Below are 9687 nucleotides of genomic sequence, written 5' to 3'. Positions count from 1 at the left end.
GGAACCTCCCCACACTCAGAATTCCGGAACACGGCTGACTGTGGGGGAGGTTCGTGGCCGCCCTCCACGCAGCTGCCTGTGTCACAGGTGTTCCCTGGCAGGTTGAAGTCCGCTAATTACCCCCCTGTCCATGGGGAGGCACTAGATGCTACCTGAGTTTCCAGCCCAACCCCCGCCTTTCCCCGGCAGCCCGCAGCGTGAGGGATTCGGGGAAGACACTCGAAGGGCTCCTAGGAGATCCCGGGTGCTGCAGACAGAAGACGGAACCTCCCCACACTCAGAATTCCGGAACACGGCTGACTGTGTGGGGGAGGTTCGGGGCCGCCCTCCACGCAGCTGCCTGGTGTCACAGGTGTTCCCTGGCAGGGGGAAGTCCGCTAATTACCTCCCTTGTCCATGGGGAGGCACAAGATGCTACCTGCTTTTCCAGCCCAACCCCCTCCTTTCCCCGGCAGCCCGCAAAGGGAGGGAATGGGGGAAGACACTCAAAGGCTCCTAGGTGAATCCCGGGTGCTGCAGACAGAAGACGGAACCTCCCCACACTCAGAATTCCGGAACACGGCTGACTGTGTGGGGGAGGTTCGGGGCCGACCTCCACGAAGCTGCCTGGTGTCACAGGTGTTCCCTGGCAGGGGGAAGTCCGCTAATTACCTCCCATTGTCCATGGGGAGGCACAAGATGCTACCTGCTTTTCCAGCCCAACCCCCGCCTTTCCCCGGCAGCCCGCACAGGGAGGGACTGGGGGAAGACACTCGAAAGGCTCCTAGGAGAACCCGGGTGCTGCAGACAGAAGACGGAACCTCCCCACACTCAGAAATCTGGAACACGTGTGACTGTGTGGGTGAGGTTTAGGGCCGCACACCACGCAGCTGCCGTGTGTCACAGGTGTTCCCTGGCAGGGGGAATTCCGCTAAATACCTCCCCTGTCCATGGGGAGGCACTAGATGCTACCTGCTTTTCCAGCCCAAAACCCCGCCATTCCCTGGCTGCCCGCACTGGGAGGGACTCGGGGAAGACTCTCGAAGGGCTCCTAGGAATCCCGGGTGCTGCAGACAGAAGACGGAACCTCCCCACACTCAGAATTCCGGAACACGGCTGACTGTGTGGGGGAGGTTCGGGGCCGCCCTCCACGCAGCTGCCTGGTGTCACAGGTGTTCCCTGGCAGGGGGAAGTCCGCTAATTACCTCCCCTGTCCATGGGGAGGCACTAGATGCTACCTGCTTTTCCAGCCCAACCCCCGCCTTTCCCCGGCAGCCCGCACAGGGAGGGACTCGGGGAAGACACTCGAAGGGCTCCTAGGAGATCCCGGGTGCTGCAGACAGAAGACGGAACCTCCCCACACTCAGAAATCTGGAACACGTGTGACTGTGTGGGTGAGGTTTAGGGCCGCACATCCACGCAGCTGCCTGGTGTCACAGGTGTTCCCTGGCAGGGGGAATTCCGCTAATACCTCCCCTGTCCATGGGGAGGCACTAGATGCTACCTGCTTTTCCAGCCCAAACCCCTCCTTTCCCCTGGCATGCCCGCACTGGGAGGGACTCGGGGAAGACTCTCGAAGGGCTCCTAGGATGATCCCGGGTGCTGCAGACATAAGACAGAACCTCCCCACACTCAGAATTCCGGAACACGGCTGACTGTGTGGGGGAGGTTCGGGGCCGCCCTCCACGCAGCTGCCTGGTGTCACAGGTGTTCCCTGGCAGGGTGAAGTCCGCTAATTACCTCCCCTGTCCATGGGGAGGCACTAGATGCTACCTGAGTTTCCAGCCCAACCCCCGCCTTTCCCCGGCAGCCCGCAGTGTGAGGGATTCGGGGAAGACACTCGAAGGGCTCCTAGGAGATCCCGGGTGCTGCAGACAGAAGACGGAACCTCCCCACACTCAGAATTCCGGAACACGGCTGACTGTGTGGGGGAGGTTCGGGGCCGCCCTCCACGCAGCTGCCTGGTGTCACAGGTGTTCCCTGGCAGGGGGAAGTCCGCTAATTACCTCCCCTGTCCATGGGGAGGCACAAGATGCTACCTGCTTTTCCAGCCCAACCCCCGCCTTTCCCCGGCAGCCCGCACAGGTGAGGGACTCGGGGAAGACACTCGAAGGCTCCTAGGAGATCCCGGGTGCTGCAGACAGAAGACGGAACCTCCCCACACTCAGAATTCCGGAACACGGCTGACTGTGTGGGGGAGGTTCGGGGCCGCCCTCCACGCAGCTGCCTGGTGTCACAGGTGTTCCCTGGCAGGGGGAAGTCCGCTAATTACCTCCCCTGTCCATGGGGAGGCACAAGATGCTACCTGCTTTTCCAGCCCAACCCCCTCCTTTCCCCGGCAGCCCGTACAGGGAGGGACTCTGGGAAGACACTCGAAGGGCTCCTAGGTGAACCCGGGTGCTGCAGACATAAGACAGAACCTCCCCACACTCAGAATTCCGGAACACGGCTGACTGTGTGGTCGAGGTTTGGGGCCGCCGTCCACGCAGCTGACTGGTGTCACAGGTGTTCCCTGGCAGGGGGAAGTCCGCTAATTACCTCCCCTGTCCATGGGGAGGCACTAGATGCTACCTGAGTTTCCAGCCCAACCCCCGCCTTTCCCCGGCAGCCCGCAGTGTGAGGGATTCGGGGAAGACACTCGAAGGGCTCCTAGGAGATCCCGGGTGCTGCAGACAGAAGACGGATCCTCCCCACACTCAGAATTCCGGAACACGGCTGACTGTGTGGGGGAGGTTCGGGGCCGCCCTCCACGCAGCTGCCTGGTGTCACAGGTGTTCCCTGGCAGGGGGAAGTCCGCTAATTACCTCCCCTGTCCATGGGGAGGCACAAGATGCTACCTGCTTTTCCAGCCCAACCCCCGCCTTTCCCCGGCAGCCCGCACAGGGAGGGACTCTGGGAAGACACTCGAAGGGCTCCTAGGAGATCCCGGGTGCTGCAGACAGAAGACGGAACCTCCCCACACTCAGAATTCCGGAACACGGCTGACTGTGTGGGGGAGGTTCGGGGCCGCCCTCCACGCAGCTGCCTGGTGTCACAGGTGTTCCCTGGCAAGGGGAAGTCCGCTAATTACCTCCCCTGTCCATGGGGAGGCACAAGATGCTACCTGCTTTTCCAGCCCAACCCCCTCCTTTCCCCGGCAGCCCGCACAGTGAGGGACTGGGGGAAGACACTCGAAGGGCTCCTAGGAGATCCCGGGTGCTGCAGACAGAAGACGGAACCTCCCCACACTCAGAATTCCGGAACACGGCTGACTGTGTGGGGGAGGTTCGGGGCCGACCTCCACGCAGCTGCCTGGTGTCACAGGTGTTCCCTGGCAGGGGGAAGTCCGCTAATTACCTCCCCTGTCCATGGGGAGGCACAAGATGCTACCTGCTTTTCCAGCCCAACCCCCTCCTTTCCCCGGCAGCCCGCACAGGGAGGGACTCGGGGAAGACACTCGAAGGGCTCCTAGGAGAATCCCGGGTGCTGCAGACAGAAGACGGAACCTCCCCACACTCAGAATTCCGGAACACGGCTGACTGTGTGGGGGAGGTTCGGGGCCGCCCTCCACGCAGCTGCCTGGTGTCACAGGTGTTCCCTGGCAGGGTGAAGTCCGCTAATTACCTCCCCTGTCCATGGGGAGGCACTAGATGCTACCTGAGTTTCCAGCCCAACCCCCGCCTTTCCCCGGCAGCCCGCAGTGTGAGGGACTCGGGGAAGACACTCGAAGGGCTCCTAGGAGATCCCGGGTGCTGCAGACAGAAGACGGAACCTCCCCACACTCAGAATTCCGGAACACGGCTGACTGTGTGGGGGAGGTTCGGGGCCGCCCTCCACGCAGCTGCCTGGTGTCACAGGTGTTCCCTGGCAGGGGGAAGTCCGCTAATTACCTCCCCTGTCCATGGGGAGGCACAAGATGCTACCTGCTTTTCCAGCCCAACCCCCGCCTTTCCCCGGCAGCCCGCACAGGGAGGGACTGGGGGAAGACACTCGAAAGGCTCCTAGGAGAACCCGGGTGCTGCAGACAGAAGACGGAACCTCCCCACACTCAGAAATCTGGAACACGTGTGACTGTGTGGGTGAGGTTTAGGGCCGCACATCCACGCAGCTGCCTTGTGTCACAGGTGTTCCCTGGCAGGGGGAATTCCGCTAAATACCTCCCCTGTCCATGGGGAGGCACTAGATGCTACCTGCTTTTCCAGCCCAACCCCGTCCTTTCCCCGGCAGCCCGCACTGGGAGGGACTCGGGGAAGACACTCGAAGGGCTCCTAGGAGATCCCGGGTGCTGCAGACAGAAGACGGAACCTCCCCACACTCAGAATTCCGGAACACGGCTGACTGTGTGGGGGAGGTTCGGGGCCGCCGTCCACGCAGCTGACTGGTGTCACAGGTGTTCCCTGGCAGGGGGAAGACCGCTAATTACCTCCCCTGTCCATGGGGAGGCACTAGATGCTACCTGAGTTTCCAGCCCAACCCCCGCAGTTCCCCGGCTGCCCGCACTGGGAGGGACTCGGGAAGACTCTCGAAGGGCTCCTAGGAGATCCCGGGTGCTGCAGACAGAAGACGGATCCTCCCCACACTCAGAATTCCGGAACACGGCTGACTGTGTGGGGGAGGTTCGGGGCCGCCCTCCACGCAGCTGCCTGGTGTCACAGGTGTTCCCTGGCAGGGGGAAGTCCGCTAATTACCTCCCCTGTCCATGGGGAGGCACAAGATGCTACCTGCTTTTCCAGCCCAACCCCCTCCTTTCCCCGGCAGCCCGCAAAGGGAGGGACTGGGGAAGACACTCGAAGGCTCCTAGGAGAACCCGGGTGCTGCAGACAGAAGACGGAACCTCCCCACACTCAGAATTCCGGAACACGGCTGACTGTGTGGGGGAGGTTCGGGGCCGCCCTCCACGCAGCTGCCTGGTGTCACAGGTGTTCCCTGGCAGGGGGAAGTCCGCTAATTACCTCCCCTGTCCATGGGGAGGCACTAGATGCTACCTGCTTTTCCAGCCCAACCCCCGCCTTTCCCCGGCAGCCCGCACAGGTGAGGGACTTCGGGGAAGACACTCGAAGGGCTCCTAGGAGATCCCGGGTGCTGCAGACAGAAGACGGAACCTCCCCACACTCAGAATTCCGGAACACGGCTGACTGTGTGGGGGAGGTTCGGGGCCGCCCTCCACGCAGCTGCCTGGTGTCACAGGTGTTCCCTGGCAGGGGGAAGTCCGCTAATTACCTCCCCTGTCCATGGGGAGGCACAAGATGCTACCTGCTTTTCCAGCCCAACCCCCGCCTTTCCCCGGCAGCCCGCACAGGGAGGGACTGGGGGAAGACACTCGAAGGGCTCCTAGGAGATCCCGGGTGCTGCAGACAGAAGACGGAACCTCCCCACACTCAGAATTCCGGAACACGGCTGACTGTGTGGGGGAGGTTCGGGGCCGCCCTCCACGCAGCTGCCTGGTGTCACAGGTGTTCCCTGGCAGGGGGAAGTCCGCTAATTACCTCCCCTGTCCATGGGGAGGCACTAGATGCTACCTGCGTTTCCAGCCCAACCCCCGCCTTTCCCCGGCAGCCCGCACAGGGAGGGACTCGGGGAAGACACTCGAAGGGCTCCTAGGAGATCCCGGGTGCTGCAGACAGAAGACGGAATCCTCCCCACACTCAGAATTCCGGAACACGGCTGACTGTGTGGGGGAGGTTCGGGGCCGCCCTCCACGCAGCTGCCTGGTGTCACAGGTGTTCCCTGGCAGGGGGAAGTCCGCTAATTACCTCCCCTGTCCATGGGGAGGCACAAGATGCTACCTGCTTTTCCAGCCCAACCCCCTCCTTTCCCCGGCAGCCCGCACAGGGAGGGACTGGGGGAAGACACTCGAAGGGCTCCTAGGAGAACCCGGGTGCTGCAGACAGAAGACGGAACCTCCCCACACTCAGAATTCCGGAACACGGCTGACTGTGTGGGGGAGGTTCGGGGCCGCCCTCCACGCAGCTGCCTGGTGTCACAGGTGTTCCCTGGCAGGGGGAAGTCCGCTAATTACCTCCCCTGTCCATGGGGAGGCACTAGATGCTACCTGAGTTTCCAGCCCAACCCCCGCCTTTCCCCGGCAGCCCGCAGTGTGAGGGATTCGGGGAAGACACTCGAAGGGCTCCTAGGAGATCCCGGGTGCTGCAGACAGAAGACGGAACCTCCCCACACTCAGAATTCCGGAACACGGCTGACTGTGTGGGGGAGGTTCGGGGCCGCCCTCCACGCAGCTGCCTGGTGTCACAGGTGTTCCCTGGCAGGGGGAAGTCCGCTAATTACCTCCCCTGTCCATGGGGAGGCACAAGATGCTACCTGCTTTTCCAGCCCAACCCCCGCCTTTCCCCGGCAGCCCGCACAGGGAGGGACTGGGGAAGACACTCGAAGGGCTCCTAGGAGAACCCGGGTGCTGCAGACAGAAGACGGAACCTCCCCACACTCAGAATTCCGGAACACGGCTGACTGTGTGGGGGAGGTTCGGGGCCGCCCTCCACGCAGCTGCCTGGTGTCACAGGTGTTCCCTGGCAGGGGGAAGTCCGCTAATTACCTCCCCTGTCCATGGGGAGGCACTAGATGCTACCTGAGTTTCCAGCCCAACCCCCGCCGTTCCCCGGCTGCCCGCACTGGGAGGGACTCGGGGAAGACTCTCGAAGGGCTCCTAGGAGATCCCGGGTGCTGCAGACAGAAGACGGAACCTCCCCACACTCAGAATTCCGGAACACGGCTGACTGTGTGGGGGAGGTTCGGGGCCGCCCTCCACGCAGCTGCCTGGTGTCACAGGTGTTCCCTGGCAGGGGGAAGTCCGCTAATTACCTCCCCTGTCCATGGGGAGGCACAAGATGCTACCTGCTTTTCCAGCCCAACCCCCTCCTTTCCCCGGCAGCCCGCAAAGGGAGGGACTGGGGGAAGACACTCGAAAGGCTCCTAGGAGAACCCGGGTGCTGCAGACAGAAGACGGAACCTCCCCACACTCAGAATTCCGGAACACGGCTGACTGTGTGGGGGAGGTTCGGGGCCGCCCTCCACGCAGCTGCCTGGTGTCACAGGTGTTCCCTGGCAGGGGGAAGTCCGCTAATTACCTCCCCTGTCCATGGGGAGGCACTAGATGCTACCTGAGTTTCCAGCCCAACCCCCGCCTTTCCCCGGCAGCCCGCAGTGGAGGGACTCGGGGAAGACACTCGAAGGGCTCCTAGGAGATCCCGGGTGCTGCAGACAGAAGACGGAACCTCCCCACACTCAGAATTCCGGAACACGGCTGACTGTGTGGGGGAGGTTCGGGGCCGCCCTCCACGCAGCTGCCTGGTGTCACAGGTGTTCCCTGGCAGGGGGAAGTCCGCTAATTACCTCCCCTGTCCATGGGGAGGCACAAGATGCTACCTGCTTTTCCAGCCCAACCCCCGCCTTTCCCCGGCAGCCCGCACAGGGAGGGACTCGGGGAAGACACTCGAAGGGCTCCTAGGAGATCCCGGGTGCTGCAGACAGAAGACGGAACCTCCCCACACTCAGAATTCCGGAACACGGCTGACTGTGTGGGGGAGGTTCGGGGCCGCCATCCACGCAGCTGCCTGGTGTCACAGGTGTTCCCTGGCAGGGGGAAGTCCGCTAATTACCTCCCCTGTCCATGGGGAGGCACAAGATGCTACCTGCTTTTCCAGCCCAACCCCCGCCTTTCCCCGGCAGCCCGCACAGGGAGGGACTCTGGGAAGACACTCGAAGGGCTCCTAGGAGATCCCGGGTGCTGCAGACAGAAGACGGAACCTCCCCACACTCAGAATTCCGGAACACGGTTGACTGTGTGGGGGAGGTTCGGGGCCGCCCTCCACGCAGCTGCCTGGTGTCACAGGTGTTCCCTGGCAAGGGGAAGTCCGCTAATTACCTCCCCTGTCCATGGGGAGGCACAAGATGCTACCTGCTTTTCCAGCCCAACCCCCTCCTTTCCCCGGCAGCCCGCACAGTGAGGGACTGGGGGAAGACACTCGAAGGGCTCCTAGGTGAACCCGGGTGCTGCAGACAGAAGACGGAACCTCCCCACACTCAGAATTCCGGAACACGGCTGACTGTGTGGGGGAGGTTCGGGGCCGACCTCCACGAAGCTGCCTGGTGTCACAGGTGTTCCCTGGCAGGGGGAAGTCCGCTAATTACCTCCCTTGTCCATGGGGAGGCACAAGATGCTACCTGCTTTTCCAGCCCAACCCCCTCCTTTCCCCGGCAGCCCGCAAAGGGAGGGAATGGGGGAAGACACTCGAAAGGCTCCTAGGAGAACCCGGGTGCTGCAGACAGAAGACGGAACCTCCCCACACTCAGAATTCCGGAACACGTGTGACTGCGTGGGTGAGGTTTAGGGCCGCACTCCACGCAGCTGCCTGCTGTCACAGGTGTTCCCTGGCAGGGGGAATTCCGCTAATTACCTCCCCTGTCCATGGGGAGGCACTAGATGCTACCTGCTTTTCCAGTCCAAACCCCGCCTTTCCCTAGCTGCCCGCACTGGGAGGGACTCGGGGAAGACTCTCGAAGGGCTCCTAGGAAATCCCGGGTGCTGCAGACAGAAGACGGAACCTCCCCACACTCAGAATTCCGGAACACGGCTGACTGTGTGGGGGAGGTTCGGGGCCGCCCTCCACGCAGCTGCCTGGTGTCACAGGTGTTCCCTGGCAGGGGAAGTCCGCTAATTACCTCCCTTGTCCATGGGGAGGCACAAGATGCTACCTGCTTTTCCAGCCCAACCCCCGCCTTTCCCCGGCAGCCCGCACAGGGAGGGACTGGGGGAAGACACTCGAAAGGCTCCTAGGAGAACCCGGGTGCTGCAGACAGAAGACGGAACCTCCCCACACTCAGAAATCCTGGAACACGTGTGACTGTGTGGGTGAGGTTTAGGGCCGCACATCCACGCAGCTGCCGTGTGTCACAGGTGTTCCCTGGCAGGGGGAATTCCGCTAAATACCTCCCCTGTCCATGGGGAGGCACTAGATGCTACCTGCTTTTCCAGCCCAAACCCCCGCTATTCCCTGGCTAGCCCGCACTGGAGGGACTCGGGGAAGACTCTCGAAGGGCTCCTAGGAGATCCCGGGTGCTGCAGACAGAAGACGGAACCTCCCCACACTCAGAATTCCGGAACACGGCTGACTGTGTGGGGGAGGTTCGGGGCCGCCGTCCACGCAGCTGACTGGTGTCACAGGTGTTCCCTGGCAGGGGGAAGATCCGCTAATTACCTCCCCTGTCCATGGGGAGGCACTAGATGCTACCTGCGTTTCCAGCCAACCCCCGCCTTTCCCCGGCAGCCCGCACAGTGAGGGACTGGGGAAGACACTCGAAGGGCTCCTAGGAGATCCCGGGTGCTGCAGACAGAAGACGGATCCTCCCCACACTCAGAATTCCGGAACACGGCTGACTGTGTGGGGGAGGTTCGGGGGCCGCCATCCACGCAGCTGCCTGGTGTCACAGGTGTTCCCTGGCAGGGGGAAGTCCGCTAATTACCTCCCCTGTCCATGGGGAGGCACAAGATGCTACCTGCTTTTCCAGCCCAACCCCCTCCTTTCCCCGGCAGCCCGCTCAGTGAGGGACTGGGGGAAGACACTCGAAGGGCTCCTAGGTGAACCCGGTGCTGCAGCATAAGACGGATCCTCCCCACATCAGAATCGGAACACGGTCTGGACTGTGTGGGGGAGGTTCGGGGCCGCCGTCCACGCAGCTGACTGGTGTCACAGGTGTTCCCTGGCAGGGGGAAGA

The sequence above is a fragment of the Camelus ferus genome, chromosome 25 (genome assembly GCF_009834535.1).
Source record: "Camelus ferus isolate YT-003-E chromosome 25, BCGSAC_Cfer_1.0, whole genome shotgun sequence".
Classification (NCBI taxonomy): domain Eukaryota; kingdom Metazoa; phylum Chordata; class Mammalia; order Artiodactyla; family Camelidae; genus Camelus; species Camelus ferus.
This window is presented reverse-complemented; position numbering follows the sequence as displayed.